We start from the raw sequence: 18654 nt of genomic DNA on the forward strand, positions 1-18654 counted from the left end.
CTATTACAACCCAGCCCACACATTTTGCCCACATATTAGAAGCAGCGTGGCTTAGTGGAAAGAGCACGGGCTTGGGGGTCAGAGGTTGTGGGTTCCAATCCCAGCTCTGCCACTTGTCAGCTGTGTGACTTTGGACAAGTCACTTAACTTCTCTGTGCCTCAGTTACCTCATCTGTAAAATGGGGATTAAAACTGTGAGCCCCATGTGGGACAACCTAATTACCTTGTATCTACCCCAGCACTTAAAACAGTGCTTGGCACATAGCAAACACTTAATACCAGCATTATTATTATTATATCATTTTGCTCATCTAATGACAATCTTCTCACGGTACTGCTATCTTTCTACTGACCCTTTATCCACATTCTGTCTCATCATCATCATCAATCATATTTATTGAGCGCATACTATGTGCAGAGCACTGTACTAAGCGCTTGCGAAGTACAAATTGGCAACATATAGGGACAGTCCCTACCCAACAGTAGGCTCACAGTCTAAAAGGGGGAGACCGAGAACAAAACCAAACATACTAACAAAATAAAATAAATAGAATAGATATGTACAAGTAAAATAAATAGAGTAATAAATATGTACAAACATATATACATATATACAGGTGCTGTGGGGAAGGGAAGGAGGTAAGATGGCTTGTGACTCCGTCCCTCTTCATAGCTGACAGAAGATCACTCTCTCCACCTTCAAAGCCTTATCAAAAGCACATCTGCTCCAAGAAGAGTTTCCCAACTAAGCCCTCAATTCCTCTTCTCCCACTCCATTCTACAATGCCCTTGCATTTGAATTTTCACCGTTTATTCACCCCTTTTCTCAGCCCCATAGCACTTATGTACATATCTGTAATTCATTTATATAAATGTTCTTACCAACTCTAGACTGCAAGCTCGTTGGGGATAGGGAACATGTCTACCAACTCTGTTATGCTGTCCTCTCCCAAGCACTTAGTACAGTGCTTTGCTCAGAGTAAGCATTCAATAAATATTATTGATTGATTAAAAGAAAATGTTTCACTATGAAACTAGTTATCTCAAAATGAGAGAAATAATATATAACTGGTAAAAAAAAACTGGTGGAGGAGATTTTAGAGAGTTAAAAACACCAATCAAGCTTATTTGTTGAGGGTTTAACTATGAATGAATGTATCTGGGACTTTAATTAAAGTCAGAGAAAATAGATGTCTCACAGGAGGATTTGGATTTGTTTTTGAATTCCATTACAGACAGTGGATGCATTTAGAAGGGTAGATGAGATTCATATGAATTCTGCATACAAAAGTACTTTGCAATTTCCCTTCCTTTCCATTTTTACCTACATTTCCCAACACTATGAAAAATATATGTGGACACAGATGTTTCAACTGTGCCTGAGTCCTGGTATTTTAAGAAGCAGATGGTTACCAGAAGTTCAAATAGTTGAGAACATTTATAATTTGTATAACTACTCTAGATATAGTGGCCACAATGCTACATTCTAATTTTTTCATTACTAAAAAGAGTACATTTTCCCAAATTGATAATACTCATAAATTCTTCATTGTAGTCTGAGAGTATAGGTTTATTAAAATTATATCAACTTCAATATAGTTTCTCAACCTGAAAGAAAATGATACAGAAGACACTTAAAACTCATTTTAAAAGTCAAATATGACAATAGTTACTAAAATTAGCATGACATAGTGGAAAGAGTACAGAACTGGTAGCCTGGACCTGGTTTTAGTGCCAGCTCTGCCTCTGGCTTGCTGAGTGACACTAGGAAAGTCTCTTTCCTCTTTGGGTCTCAGTTTGCTCACTGTAAAATGGGAATAAAATAAATTGTAGGCCCTATAAATTATTTTAGTGTCTGTTTCCCCAACTAGATAATAAGTCCCACATAGTTCCTGACCCACTTGGGATCTCACAGACTAAGGGGAATGGGAGTAGATGTAATTCATTCATTCAATCATATTTATTGAGCACTTACTGTGTGCAGAGCCCTGTACTAAGCACTTGGGAATGTACAATACAACAGTAAGCAGACATTCCCTGCTGACAGCAAGCTTACAGTCTAGGGGGGGAGACAGACATCAGTACAAGTAAATAAATTAAAGATATGTACCTAAGTGCCATGGGGCTAGGAGTGGGGACTCCATATAATCAATACCCATTTTACAGATGAGAAAACGGAGGCACATGGGAGTTAAGAGATTTATCCAAAGTCACAGAGCCAGCAAGCAGTGGAACTGTAATTAGGCCTCAGATCCTTCTGAAGTCCGGTCCAGATCTCTTTCCTCTAGGTCATATAACAGAACAGATAAGAGCCTTGATCCCTGTGGCAATTAATCCCATTGATTACCATTTTTTAGGGAAAACAAATTTCAGTGACCCACAAAATGCAGTTCTCTCTGGGCTGATGTGATTTCCTGGTCTGAACCATGACAGTGATTATAGAAAGCTTCCAAACTATGGCAGTAGAGTTCTCCGGTGAGAGGTCCATTATCTTAAAGGGTAGGAGGGGGGACATGATTCTGTTCTCTAATCAGGCATGATATACAATAGAGTTGTGCTTCCAATTCAGGAGACACAGAAGAATCACTAGAATGATGGCCATATGACTTACTCATCTAACAGACTAAGGTGTTAACCTGAAAAGAATTGTTGGGTTGTGAAACATCATCTCATGACCTATACTCAACAGGATTGCTCCCTGAGTTTGATTGTGGAGATAGAGTACATAATATAGGGCAATAATGTAGCCCTAGGGTAACAAATAATTTATTAAAGTACCCCATTTCTATTGACACACTAAAGATCCACTCTTGTGGATTGAAAACAATGGAAAAGAAATTCTTCAGTTTCAATTTGGATGAAGGAAGAAAAGAAGTTTGTTGACTCAACAAGGGACCTTTTGTAATTAGCAAGCAACATTTAGAACAAGCATGCCCTTGGGGCTCAGTATTGTTTGTTCTCAATAGAATCAATAATTAATTTAATGTCTAGTAATGACACACTTTACAGAGACTGCTTTAAAACTGGAAATTGCATGCTATTAAATGGTATTAATTCTAAATTGTCTTCATCAATTTCTGATTTTACTTTAAAATGATCAACGCAGGGGTGTATTTTATTTTCTGAAAATGTTCATTTATGGAGTTTCTGGATTAAAATGTGGAGTACATCAGTGACAGTGACTACTATCTCAGTATGGGAAGCAGCAGGGTGTATTGGATACAGCACGGGCCTGGGAATCAGAAAGTCATGGGTTCTAATCCCTGCTTAGCCACTTGTCTGCTGTGTGACCTTGGGCAAGTCACTTAACTTCTCTGTGCCTTAGTAACCTCATCTGTAAAATGGGGATTAGGATTGTGAGCCCCATGAGGGACATGGACTGGGTCCAACCTGATTAATTTGTATTTACCCCAGCTCTTAGTACAGTGCCTGGCACATTGTAAGTGCTTAGTAAGTGCCATTATTATCATTATTATAACTTTCAAAGGCCAACTTACAAGAACTTAAAATATCACTTATTAGTATCAGTTGAGTGGTAGCAGTAGTACTACTTTGTGAGTGCCTAATGGGGCAATGCCCAATACTACGTGCTTGAGAAAGTACAATAGAAACATGAATGAACTGACATTGTAACAGGGGAGGAAAACAAAAAATATTTTAAATTTATTTAATAAATCAGAATAATTCAATTGATTGTACAATTGATCATACATATAAGCATAAGCATTGAGGGGATAAATAAATATGAAAGTGCTAGAGCTAGATAATGGGCTAATGTAACAGCTGCTGGAAGTCTGCGGAGAAGGCATAGTAGATGAGGTGGGATTTCAGGACGACTTTGAAAGTGAAGAGACTTAGATCAGGGGAGGAAGGGAGTTACAGGCTAGTTACAGAGCACTGTACTAAAGCTAAGGGAATACAAAGCACAGATATGGTCCTTGTCCTTGTGGATCTTACAGTCTGATTGGGGAGACAAGAATACACAAGTTGAAGTCATACAGTGGGAGTTGGAAGAAAAAACCCTAGAGTATGGAAGTTAATAAATGAATACGTGAATAAACAAATTGAATGTGTAGATCGATGTGCATATGAGTGCTGAGGATGGTTATCTATACATAAGTGGTAAGCTCAGCTGGTTGTAATGAGATGACTAAGTGTGATGGAAATTAATCATGGAGTGATTCCTGCGGGAGAGGCATTTTCTAGAAGAGAGGGACTTGAATGTGGAGGGGGCTTCAGGCAGGAAGCAGGGTGTGAGCAATGGGTTAAAGAAAGGAGAGCTAAGAAACAGGGACAGTAAGAAGGTGATCTTAAGATTAGGAAAAGTATTAGTTAGGGAGGACTGGGTGAAGATAGCACATATATAAGAAGGGGAGCAGTAGAGGAGAGCCTAGAAGCCAGTGACTAGAAGCTTGTTTTTGTGAGGTTTTGGGATGTTGGTAGTGTTTGTGGAATGCAAGGACATGCACTGTCATTTCCCTGCAAACAGTAAACACTCAGTAAATATGACTAAATGAATTTCAGAAAGAGTGGTGACCATAAGAAAGCAGAGGAAAGGGCAGACTTGAGAAATACTGTAGGAACTAAAATAGCATTATTCTTGTAGTGGAAAGGCTCTGCACATTAGGAGAGGATTACCAAGTCATGTATGATGAGGTCAGATCAGGACATCTGCCCAAGAAATCCTAACTTCAGCATGTTATGAAGCAGTGTGGTCTAGTGGAGAGAGCACGGGCCTGGGTGTCAGAAGGACCTGGGTTCTAATCCCAGCTCTGCTGCTTGTCTGCTGTGTGGCCTGGTGAAAGTCCCTTCACTTCTCCATATCTCAGTTTCCTCATCTGTAAAATGGGGACTAGGTCTGTGGGCCCAATGTGGGACATGGACTCTATTCAACGTGATTACCTTGAATCTACCCTAGTGCTTAGAAGTGTGCCTGGTACACAGTCAGTGCACAACATATACCATAAAAAAAAAATCCTGACCTCAGCACATACCCCTGATTGACAGAGTCACTTGGTCATTTCCAGCTTGTCTCTGCCTGTTGGAAGCATCTTGGCAGTTACCATGTGGCCTACGTCATGAAAGGCATACGAAAACACCAGCAGCTCCAGGAAAGAGTTTTCACTTGATGGATGCCTTCACTATCAGGGAGGCATATAGAAGATTACAATACTAACCCAAAAATTGCTCTGCCTGAGCTTGCAGATGTTCTCCAAAAATTTGGATTACTTTAGTCCTCTCTATATTTAGTCCATTGTCAGAATTTTCTCCTATATCTGACCTCTAGTAAAATGCAAAATGACTTTTATAAAACTAGAGCATCAATCAATAGTATTTATTGAGCATTTACTACCTGCAGAAACAGTACTAAGCATTTAGGAGAGTACAAAACAACAGAGTTGGTAGACGTGTTCCCTGCCCGCAACAAATATATGCATCCTACTTTTCTATCTAGGATACTGAATTCAGTTCATAAAATAACTACTTCAAATAATATGGAGAAATTTTACATGGAAATCATTCAGTTGATCAATCACATTGAGTGCTTACTGTGTGCAGAACACTGTGCTAGGAACTTGGGAGAGTACAATATAACAAAGTTGATAGACATTCCCTGCACACAAAAAGCTTACAGTCTAATAATTATGATGGTATTTGTTAAATGCTTACTATGTGCCAAGCACTGTTCTATGCACTGGGGGGGATACAAGGTGATCAGGTTGTCCCACGTGGGGCTCACAGTCATCATCATCATCAATCGTATTTATTGAGTGCTTAGTATGTGCAGAGCACTGTACTAAGCACAGTCAATCCCCATTTTACAGATGAGGTAACTGAGGCCCAGAGAAGTTAAGTGACTTGCCCAAAGTCACACAGCTGACAAGCGGCAGAGCTGGGATTAGAACCCATGACCTCTGACTCCCAAGCCCATGCTCTTTCCCCTGAGCAACACTGCTTCCCTAACCTCGAGGAGGAGACAGACATTAATATAAATACATTATGGATATACATGTAACTGCCTTGGGGCTGAGGGAAGGGTGAATAAAAGGTGCAAATCCAAGTGAAAGTGTGTTGCACAAGGGAGTGGGAGAAGAGAAAATGAGGGCTTAATCAGGGAAGGCCTCTAGGAGAAGATGTGCTCTTAATAAGGTTTTGAAGGTGGGGAGAGCTGTGATTTTCCAAATGTTCTGGGTAGTCAACCACTGGAGATTCTTGAAGAATGGCGAAACATGGACTGAACGGTTTTGTAGAAAAATGATCCAGGCAGCAGAGCGAAGTATAGGACTGGAGTGGGGAAAAACAGGACACTGGAAGGACAGCAAGAAAGCTCATGTAGTAATCAAGGTGGGATAGGGTAAATGCTTGGATTAACACGGTAGCAATTTGGTTGGAGCGAAAAGGCAGATTTTAGCGATGTTGTGAAGATTGAACCTACGGAATTTGATGGCATTAAATATTGGGAAATAAACATTGGAAACTGGGAAAAAAATGTCAGCTTCTAATTCCAAGACTTCCACCATTTTCCTTTATGACCTGGACCAAGACACCTAATGGCTCTGTGCTCAGTTTCCTTAGCTATAAAATTGTATTAAAATACTTATTCTCAATGTTGCTTAGATTGTGACTCCTACGTCGAACAGGGACTTTGTCCAATTGTTTATTTTGTATCTACCCCAGTGCCCTCTGTAGTAATGGCCAAATATCATAGTTATATTATGTTTCCCTATGAAATATTAATTACAGGCCAATCCTTTGCTCCACATAATTATTAGAGGGGCATATGAAAGGGCATTAATAATTTGGCTCACTTGGAAAGAGACTGCAGCCATTACGCAAATTCTGAAATAGATAAAGAAGGGAGGTTAGTGTCCATTAAATAGATAAAAGTCTTAAATGTTAGATGATAATTTCTATTTGCTCTATTGTATTTAGCTGAAATCTCCCTGTTGGATTAACCTGGTATGTTATACGGGATAACGATGCTTTGCTCAATGCAATCTTGCAAAGCTGAATTTGCTTGCTCCTTTTGGGCCAACACCGTGTCTATTAACTGTTACATTGTACTCCCCCCAAAGTGCTTACTACAGTTCTCTGTACGTGGTAAGCTCTCAATAAATATTATTGATTGATTGTTCTTCAAAAGGGAAAAATTAAGCTTACTGTTAGACATGAAACTACTACTATTTAGAGTCTAGAAGTGAAATTGTCATTGGCTCTGGGGAAAAATAACATGCACATGCCTACAAACTCACAGAATTTAAACTTCCAGGTGAAACTGTCTCTACATTGTACTAGAGAAGAAATCACTCCCTTCTTTATGAGTACAAACAGACAGCTGCATAGCCTAGATGAATATAGCCTATCAACATAAAGACAGAGAGACTTCAACAGTTGTTTCAACATTGCAGAAGTGGGGAACATAATTGAAACAGACACTTTTTTCTTCTAATGTCAACCTAATCTCTGTACCTTGATCTTGCCTATCTTGCTCCAGACCTCTTGCCAATGTCCTGCCTCTGGCCTGGAACTGCATACTCCTTTAAATATCTGACAATCACTTACCCGCTTCAGAAACATTATTAAAAGCACATCTCCTCCCAGAGGTGTTCCCCAACTAAACTCTCATTTCTGCTTCTCTCACTCCTTTCAGTGTCCTCCTTGGATTTGCACCCTTTATTCACCCCTCCCTCAGTCCCACAGAACTGATGTACATACCCACAGTTCATTTATATTAGTGCCTGTCTAGACCATAAGCTTATTGTGGGCAAGGAATATATTTATCACTTCTGTCAGTATTCTCCCAAGCACTTAATACAGTGCTCTGCACATAGCAAGTGCTCAATAAATGACTGATTGAGAGAAGCAGCGTGGCTCAGTGGAAAGAGCATGGGCTTGAGAGTCAGAGGTCATGGATTCTAATCCCGGCTCTGCCACTTGTCAGCTGTGTGACTTTGGGCAAGTCACTTAACTTCTCTGGGCCTCAGTTACCTCATCTGGAAAACGGGGATTAAGACTGTGATCCCCATGTGGAGCAACCTGATTACCTTGTATCTCCCCCAGTGCTTAGAACTGTGCTTGGCATATAGTAAGCGTTTTACAAATACCAAAGTTATTATTATTATCATGATTATTACTAATTGGTATGAATTATTTTATCTTCTCATTTTGAACACACAGTGACAGGATTTGAGCCCACATTCTGTCCCTGGGACTTGCCAACTAAGATAAGCAGTGGCAGTAGCTGTTAGTAGTGGTATTTCTATGCACAGAAAATGTGAGGCCCCCAAGGGTATCTGGAGAACCAAATTGTTATGGCTTTCCTCATACCCAGTGGCACTGAGGTGGAAAGAGGCAGTCAGCCCTGAGCTGGGGGCACTCACCTCAGTCACATAATCCTATCTATTCTTCCCCATTAAATAATGAACAGTCCTTAGCAGGGAAGCTCAGCCACTCACAGGGAAGAGTCATTTCCCCCGCATAATCTCTTTTGCTTAAAATGTTGATGAGCCCTGGGATAACTCAGGCCTCCTGCTAGTTCCAGCTTCTGTTCCAGAATGTCAGGAAAGTGGAGAAATTTGGCTGCAGAAGCCAAACAAAAAGACAACTAGCCTACTTTCTCTACTTCCCACCCTCTAAGTATATTCAGCACTTCTGTTCATATCACTATACTCTGTTGCTGCCATTACCTATACTTCATTTAATGTTTGTATCCCCCACTAGATTGTAAGCTCCTTGAGAGAAGGGGCATGTCTATCATCTGTATTGTACTTAACACTTAGTACAGGGCTCTATACACCAAAAGCACTCATTGATTGAGGCAAAATACAAAGATAAACAGTTCAAATTTCCTGAGAACCTCAACAATCCTCCACTTTACTTTGAGTGTGGTGACAAAGGCTACCTTTTTTCCCTGTAAAACCTTCAAAAAGGAAAGTAACAACAACTTCATTATCAGGCCAAATAATTATGCATTTTTATTTCCTTAGGTAGCTTCAGTTTCAAATGGAAGCAGAGGAAACTGCCTTTTTCTGAAAAAGCAATAGGTCCTTGAATTTCTTATCCTCTCAACTCCAGATCTGAATCTTCTTGGTAGCCTCTGCACATTTACTCTTACAGGGAACCCAGACAAGATTTGCTCCAGATTTGGGATTTACCTCTTAATTAGTGAGTTCATTATTCTTCATATTGATGACAATCAGTAAAAAATTTTGCACTTCACCTCTAGACTGTAAGCTAGACCCTATAAGCTTGTAGTGGGCAGGGAATGTGACTGTCATATCATTATGTTGTACTCTCCCAAGTGCTTAGTACAATGCTCTGCACACAGTAAGAGCTCAAAAACATGATTGATTGACTTCATGAGCCTATAAAAAACAGCATTTAATACATATCTGTTTTATAAACTGCTAATATATCAAACAATATTTATGCAAAGGTGTCAAATTTCTGAATAAATTCAGATTTGTGAATTTTTTAAAAAAGTAAAAGGAAAATATCATGTTCCTGTTCATTAAAAATTCCATTTTTTTTAAGTACCAGATATACATAACCTAATGTTTCAAATGCAAAAGTTGAGTGAGTCAGCAATTAGGGGAAAAGCAGCTAAAATAGGATGTTTTTTTCCTCCAGTGAAATGATTTTCTCCTCTAATTAAAGCACTGTAGTACTAGGATATTTAGTACTTTATGCCTGAATTCCTGTTCTGGAGGAAAGTGAGATTGGTCCCTACCAGCATGGCCACTGGAAAATATTTCCCCAGGTATTTTCCACCCATCAGTAGGCACTGTTGAGAAATGAAATAGTTAATGTTTCGATGACCCTACTGGGTATGTGGGGGATACCTGCTCCCCAGGGTAACAATGGGAGCATATGTTAAGAGATGAGGACACTCAGAAGCAATAGTAAAATAGACATTTAACTTCTCAGGCCTCAGTTTCTTTATCTATAAAAGTGGGTGGATAAGATATACCTGTTCTCCTATGCCTTAGACTGTGAGTCCCATGTGGGGCAAGGCTTACAAAGAAGCACTTAGCAAATACCACAACAAATATGGTCACTGACCCAACCAACTCTTTAGGACCCAACTGACTATGTAAAAATGAAAGACTCTGTATGATCATAGATTCTGTGCCACTTATTCATTCAGTAATATTGACTGATCACCTTTCTAATATAGAGCAGTGAATGATGCTTGGGAGACTCAGTACAAATAAAAGACATGGCTCCAGCCTTCAAGCACAGCCTAGAAGAAAGAGCACAAATGGTCCCGGGGGTCAGAGGACCTGAGTTCTAATCCGTGCTTTGCCAAATGTTTGCTTTGTGACCTTAGGTAAGTCACTATCAATCAATCGTTTTTATTGAGCATTTACTGTGTGCAGAGCACTGTACTAAGCGCTTGGGAAGTACAAGTTGGCAACATATAGAGACGGTCCCTACCCAACAGTGGGCTCACAGTCTAAAAGACTATGTCACTATGTCTATGCCCCCTCCACCTCTCATGAGGAGGGGTGGGCAAGACCAGAGGTTTGTCCCTCCGCTTGGTCGAAAAGCAGCATAGACTAATAGAAAGATCACGGGCCTGGGGAGTCAGAGGATCTGGGTTCTAATCCACACTGTGCCACTTGCCTGCTTGGTCACCCTGGTAAAGGCACTTAATTTCTCTGTTCACCAGTTTCCTCATCTGTAAAATGGGAATTTATTACCTCTTCTCCCTCATACTTAAAATGTAAGCCCCAGTTGGGGCAGAGGACTATGTCTGACCTGAATACCTTGTATCTACCCTAGTGTTTATTGCAGCTCAAATGCCAAAATTATTACATTTATCATAGTTTCATTCACAGTGAGCTGTGAAAGCTATTTTCAAATCCCAACAATCATAAATGTGCATATTTTCATTTTAGGGACCTAAAGTCTTTTCAGATAATTGCAAATTACCTTTTAATAGTCCTGTGAAATGGAGAGGAAGCCACAGCTGCAATCATTTTATTGAGTGCTTACTTTGTACAGAGCACTGTACTAAGCACTTGGGAAAGTACAACAGTCAGAAGATACATTGCCTGCCCACAAGGAACTGCAAAACACTTTGATCGAGATCAGAGGTTGCATCTTCCAGGTCCAGTCTCTCTTTCCTTTTCCCATTCATAGACTTTATTCTGGGCAGCACATTTCACAGGCTTGGGGCTCACTTTCAAATTAAAGAAACATTTGGATAGTTAAAGCCTCAAAGTCCTTTTTCTTCAAAATGTCACCCTCTATAAAGACAAGACCTTCTAATTTAATTCTTCCTAATAGTGATTCAATGAGATTGGCATGGAGAAAAAAACAAGCCAAAACTGGTTAATAAGCACATCAAGGAAGAAGCAGTAACAATAAAGAACCTCAGATATAATTGTTTTAATATCAGGGCTTGAATTTTTGCCCCAGAGCAATACTTCAGAGGAAACTTTTAATTTACTCTACTAAACTTTAAATAGCTTCAATAATTTCCATTAACCACAGCAAATCCATAAAATAAAATTTAAATTGTTTATAAGCCCTCCAAATGGCTTGTTAAGTTAAGAATCCCAAGACATGGAGACTGAAATGAGACACGCATATTCCACAAAACACGATCACTCCAAGTTAACAAAATGATCAGGTTGGAGATTGGACCAGCAAACTTACAAATCAAATGGACTGATTAGCCAAATGGTAGTTTTAAAACTTTTCAACCTTCACAATATCAGTTCTGATAGGAATGCAGTACAACCCATATCTATCGAATCATCTCATACTATTTCCCTGCTCTGTTTTCTTGGAAAGATCTACTGACAGTGCGGAGTGGGACAAATTGGAATGATATATAGCCAATCAACCTGAAGGTCTACAATCCATATCCCAGATCTCAAACAGAATTTAGCCGCCTTAGATCTGGTACATTAAAAAAAAAAAAAAGAGAGAGAGAGACAGGATTCCAGGAAGGCATTCGTTCAGAGCAGCCAGACCTTTGAAAAATCAAAATGAGCTCTTTATTGGGATCTAAATTAGGTTATTGTAAGTTCCATGTGACTCTTAGAAGACCCAACTCTTATAGGACCCAACTGACTGCATGTATAAATGAAAGACTCTTTATAATCATAGATACTGTGCCACTTATTCATTCAATAGTATTTACTGATTACCTAATATAGAGTAGTGAACGATGCTTGGGAGACTCAGTACAAATAAAAGACATGGCTCCTGCCTTCAAGCACAGCCTAGAAGAAAGAGCTCACATGGGCCCGGGGGTCAGAGGACCTGAGTTCTAATCCCTGCTTCGCCAAATGTTTGCTTTGTGACCTTGGGCAAGTCACTTAACTTTTCTGTGCCTCAGTGTTTGCCACACATAGTAAGCACTTAAATAGCATAAAAAAAATGAAAACATGATGGAGAGTTAAGCAGATCATAGATAGTATTCATATAATGGAACTGAAAGGAAAACATACATACAACTACTACTAACAAGAGCTTGGAAAAAAATAATCAAGGGATGCAATAAACTGTTATCTGTTTTTCTCTAGATAGATATTTGGTGTAGTATGGATGTCCATGTGTATTTACAGGTGAATACACTATCAATAGTTGTACTTATATGGTGTGGAATAAGTGTTTAAGTAGCTGCAAGACCCTAAATAAGGGTGGTGGATTTAGAGCATGAAGGAGGGGTGGAGGAAGGCTTGTTTGAAATTTATGGCAGCAACAAAGAAGTGACCACAGCAAGGGCAAAGGCCATCATGAAGAACATCACACCTGCTGGATTGGAGAGAATTAGGCATGAGGGCAGCGCAACCCAACCAATCAACCATGGAAGGACACAGATGGCAGAGAGAACCAATTGACAACCAGCAGAAATGTCAGCTCCCAATGGATATGAGAAGGGTGTATTCAGATGGCTGAATTATAACAATCACTGTGCATTCTCCAAAGTAACAGAGGATCTATCCATAGGGTACATGACCAATATGTCTTCCTTAATATGTAACAACAATAGAGCTGCTTTGTGCTGCTTCTGAGTACCTCCTCTTTATGGCTTTGTGGCAACGACACACTGTAGCTAACAAATGTTTTACCCTTGGATTTGCGTAATAACATCCCCAAAAGTCTATCAGTTATTTTAAAATAGGATACTACTACAGCTAAGTTTAGAAAAGTCATACTACACACTTGGTCCTACTTTTCCTCAGTAGACTAACTTTGTGTCAATTCAAACTTTCACCAAATTTGTCATTCTTGTAATGTTCATCAGTTTTTCCTACAAAGATTTCCCTTACAAGGTTTTATTTTACAACATAGTTTTCCTCTTAGCCAAAATGTGCTGCTATGATAATTAAACCTGTACTCAAAATGTAGAAGGGGCCCAAGTTTCCTGTCCAGCAAATTCATGTCACTAGTTTAATGGAAGTGGAAATTTCATCTTATTTGCATATTAAATTTCTGCCTGAAGCAATTTAAAATGACCTAGAAAAACACCAACAAAAGTTTGTAATGGAAACAGATGTAGTCACAACTTTGAAAACACTAGTAGCAAAATAAATGAAACAACAGTAACCCCATAAATTTTTGAGATTCACAATTAAGATACAAACGTTCCCTTCTGAAACCATTCTGAAAGAACAAATCATTATCTTCATTCTATTTTTGACAATTCTTGAAGTGTAAACGGCTGAAGCAAATTCCAATAAGCTAAGAAGGTTTATGAAATTTTAAGGTACCTGCAAGTATTACATGAAAAATCCTAAGTCGTTCTTCAGTAAAAACATTTAAAATGAACTTCTACCATAATGTTCTCATCACAGCTCATTCTCCTCCCATCATGAGGAGAACAGTTTAGGGGTAGGCATAAGGGTCACAATCTCAGGCTCTTTCCCCATTAGTCTCTCTCACTATCACAAAGCTCAGTTCTCTACTACCTAAACATACAATGGTGTGAAGCATAGGACAAGCAAGGAGTGAGACATTACCTTCTCCTTAACATTATAACTACGCTATATGGAGTTTTGTGGTTTCATGTTGTCCTCCCAAGATCAGCCCTCACCAAGGCAAGGTCTCAGTTTGGCTTCTCCCTCTTTGGTGAAGTGGAGACAGGGATGACGCAGGAGTAGAGCCTTTATAAATAGTTACCGCATTTTGAGATTTGCAGTTTCTGGGCTGGACGTGGGAAAGAGATACTACGTTTAAAGGTGATGGTTGGATATAATGTTAAAAACAGTTGCTTTTCTGTGTTTGTCGCATCCCTCTGGATTATAAACTCCTTGAGGGAGGGGACTATTAGAGTTGTTTATTTTATCTGGATATCCCCAAGCACAAGATAGCTGCTCAATGAATATAATACTAACAAACTAAAATTAATAATTCAATTACTTTGAATATTCAGGCTCTGCATCAAAGCCTGCAGTATATCTTGTCCATAGCTTTTATTGATCCCCAGAATTTTTGTATTTATACGCAAATATGTTAAATTGCTTACAAATTAAATCTGTAAATTATTTTAGAATTGTTATCAGAGGTTTTGTTGAATTAGATTCTCTGTGAATCCAATCTACCTCAAATGTATGCTTAGGAGACAAATTTAGGAGTATATCCCACATACTTCACTCCTCTAGTGCTAACCTCCTCACTGTGCCTTGATCTCACGTGTCTCACTCCTGACCCCTGGCCCATGTCCTGCCTCTGGCCTGGACCATTCTTCCCTCCTCAAAGCTGCCAAAGCTGTATTGAAGGCACATGTCCTTCAATCAATCAATCATATTGATTGAGCGCTTACTATGTGCAGAGCACTGTACTAAGTGCTTGACGGAGCCTCACCAGACTAAACCTCACCTTTCCTCATCTCCCACTCCCTTCCACATCACCCTGACTTGCTCCCTTTGTTCTTTCCCCTACCCCCAGCCCCATAGCACTTATGTATATATCTGTAATTTTATTTATCTGTATTGATGTCTGTCTCCCCCATCTTTAGACCGTGAGCTGGTTGTGGGCAGGGAATTTCACTGTTTATTGTTGTATTGTACTTATCCAGGTGCTTAACACAATGCTCTTAATAAATACTATTGAATGAATTAATGAAAGCGTAAAGCACCTTTTGGAGTTATACCATTTATTTCTTGCTACCACATGTTATTTAGTAAATGACCACATATTTAAATCCAAGGCTTTCAAGGTTTCTTTTTGCATAGATTCACACTTTTTAGTCCCAAACTCTACCAAGCACATAATTGTATCAATGACTTCAGGTAGAGTGGTGTCTGATAATGAAACACACACTGCTTCTATGAACATCGCCTCCAAGAGGATGTTCTCCCCCTTCTAGACTGTGAGCTCGCTGTTGGGTAGGGACCATCTCTATATGTTGCCAACTTGTATTTCCCAAGTGCTTATTACAGTGCTTTACACACAGTAAGTGCTCAATAAATACAATTGAATGATTGAATGAAAGACCTTTCCAAAACCAGAGGCATCCAGATTTTTTTTCCATGGGCTGATCTGCATCAGACCCTACAGCCTCACTGAGATATCAATGTCCTATCCAGCCAGTCTGTACATGTTATATTACATGTCAATCATGCATTTGTAAATAGTGAAAAGGCAAGTGAAAAGTTAAAAACACATATTCTACATCGCACCAAAGAGCACTGGATTCCCAATTCTCTCCTTATAGACAAGTGTCTACCAACTCTGTTAAATTGTACTCTACCAACCACTTAGTACCATGCTCTGCATACAGTTCACACTCAGTTGATTAATAACTCCCCAGAATCCCTCTTTGTGGGAGAAGATCAGAAGAGGAAAAATTAGAACCGAGGTAACTAACTGTTCTTCTATTACCTGGATCCAATTCGCAAACTATTGCATCATGAGACTATCACTTGCAATGCTCAAAGTATTGCCACAAGAGGTTTTCAGACAAAATGGAGAAAAAAAAATTAATTTAAAATATGTGGAGTGGAACCTATGCATGCTATGGGCACTCCATGCTACAGACATCTGGTTCCAGCTGACTCTCATAAGCCCTTTGTTTTGACAGAAGCAGCAAAAAGGAGATTAGTAACCATATACCACCACCTATAGTTATAGATTGTGAGCCCTCAAGGTACAGAGTCCATGACTAATTCCCATCTGCATATTTTTCCCAGCACTTAATAAATGTTATTACTGCTATTAGGAATACCCCCTCTGAATAACATGACAGACTTAAAAGAATAGATTTGTCAGTCTCCACCTTCATCAGCAAACTTTTGATTTCACAACTCCAGCCTTTGCTGTCCACATTTTCTCTAATGCCACATTTCTTAATGACCTCTCCACTTGCAAGATCCCTCACCAATAGTTACCTAAACCGGAATCCTCTCTCCCTGAGTTTCCCACAACCCACACCCTCACTGTCTCAAAATTTTCCCAATCTTGTAGGAGACAATCTTTGGGCAGGAATGTGTCCATTATGTTTATATATTGAACAGTCCCAAGCACTTAGTACAGTGCTCTGCACACAGTAAGTGCTCAATAAATGATTGATTGATTCTCTTGTAGAGTTATCTGCCTCTTCTCACCACACACCTCGTCCTGCTCATTCTGTTCCAAGCATCTGGCAGAAACTCCCCTTTCTCATTTCTCATGGCCACAGGCTCAATCCACTTGGTTGTCAGGCAACTGTCAGGATCACTTGCTTCAGCTTCTCCACCCTGTAACAGCCTTGCACATAGGCAAAATGGTTCTTCAAGCACCCTTTTGATAATATTGCTCTTGGTCTCAGAAGCTTGCAGATGTGCCAAGTGTCTAATCAAATCAATTCTAAATCCTGCCACAATTCTGTCCCTAGTATGTAAATTCATTATGCGCAGGGAACATGTCTGCCAATTCTGTTGTATTGTACTTTCCCAAGTGCTTGGTAAAATGCTCTGCACATAGTAGGCACTAAATTAATCCAATTGATTGATCAATTGTATTTAAACTATGCCTACTATTTAATCAGTGCCCTATCTCTTAATCCAACCCTTCCTTATCTGATTTCACCTCCAACTGTACATTCACTTACACTTTCCAAATCTGCTTTCTGGGACCTTCTTTAGACTCATCTGACACCAAGCCATGACTCTTCCAGACACGGTCCCTTATTCAAATACCTCTTCCAACCTGTGAAACTCTCTGATGCTCTTCAGTGTACACAATACTCTGTACAGAGCATTTGAACCCAGCACTTGGGAGAGGATAATAGAGTTAATAGACATGGTCTCTACTCTCAAGGATCTTACAGTCTTGTTGGGGAGACAGACACTAAAATAGATTTCAGGTTAAGGGAAGCAACAGTTTAATTATACTTAAGTGCTTATGTAAGTGTTAGTTCTGAAATGGGTGAGGGGGGGAAAAAATCAAATCACAGGTCTTCTGAAGGAGATGTGGTTTCTGAAGGACCTTAAAGATGGTGAGAGTGGTAGTCTATTTGATGTGAAGGGGGAAAGAGTTCCTGGCAGAAGGAAGAGCATAACCAAGAGGTCAGTGACAAAAAGAGACAAGAACAAGACCTATTGAGTAGGTTGGCTAGAGAGGAACAGAGCTTGTGAGCTGGAAGAAATTCTGAAGAAACATCTGAATACTGCTGTCATTCTAGTCATGTCAATACGTCTTTATTCTTACATCTGCCCTCCAATTTTTCACCTGTATATTGCTGAATACAGAGCTGACCTTTATGTATTCTGGCAATTCTGCTCTTGATGAGTGAAATAATGATCATTAAAAAGAGGCAGAAAATCTGGAAACAATTTAACCTGTCCAGAGAACAAGCTAATCCAGAAAATTACACTCCTAACATGGTTCTGACCTCAAACTTTCACATACTTTCTAAATGCCCAGTTCAGTGACTCTTATCTTGCACTCAAACAAATCTTCTTCCTTTATCTAATCTACCTGATGGCTAGAAGAAGGAGAAACAGAAGTACCCAGAACCAGAGCCTCCTCTCCCTCTTCCCTCTGACCTTCAAGGTCTACATTAGATCAATCAATAGTGTTTACCGAGGGCTTACTATGTTCAGGACACTATACTGAAGGATCATTTCTGGGTCCCCTTCTGTTATCCATTTACACCCAGACTCTTGGATAATGTTTGCTCCCATGGTTTAAAGTACTATCTATATGCAGACGATTCCCAAATCAACAACCCCAGCCCTGATCTCTCTCCTCTGCAGCCTCACATTTCTATCTGCCTTTAGGACATCTGGACTAGAATTGTACTTTCCAAGCGCTTAGTACAGTGCTCTGCACATAGTAAGCACTCAATAAATGACTGAATGAATATTCTGTCAACACCTCAAGCTTAGCATGTCCAAAATAAAACTATTTTCCCACCTAAACCCTGTCCCTCCCCTGATTTTCCCATCTCTATAGACAGCACCATCCTCCCTGTCTCACAAACCCATAAACTTGGTGTTATCCTCAACTCATCTCTCTCATTCAACCCACACATTTAATCAGTCGAGTGCTGTCAGTGCAATCTTCACAACACCACAAAAATCCATCCTTTCCACTTCATCCACCCAAGGCCACACAGCAGAAAATTGGAGGAGTTGGGATGACAATCCAGGTGGTCTGACTTCTGGGCCCATTCTCTTTCCATTGGTCATGCTGCTTCTCAGTATTCAATAA

This window comes from Tachyglossus aculeatus, chromosome 4, assembly GCF_015852505.1.
Source record: "Tachyglossus aculeatus isolate mTacAcu1 chromosome 4, mTacAcu1.pri, whole genome shotgun sequence".
In the NCBI taxonomy this organism is placed as follows: Eukaryota; Metazoa; Chordata; class Mammalia; order Monotremata; family Tachyglossidae; genus Tachyglossus; species Tachyglossus aculeatus.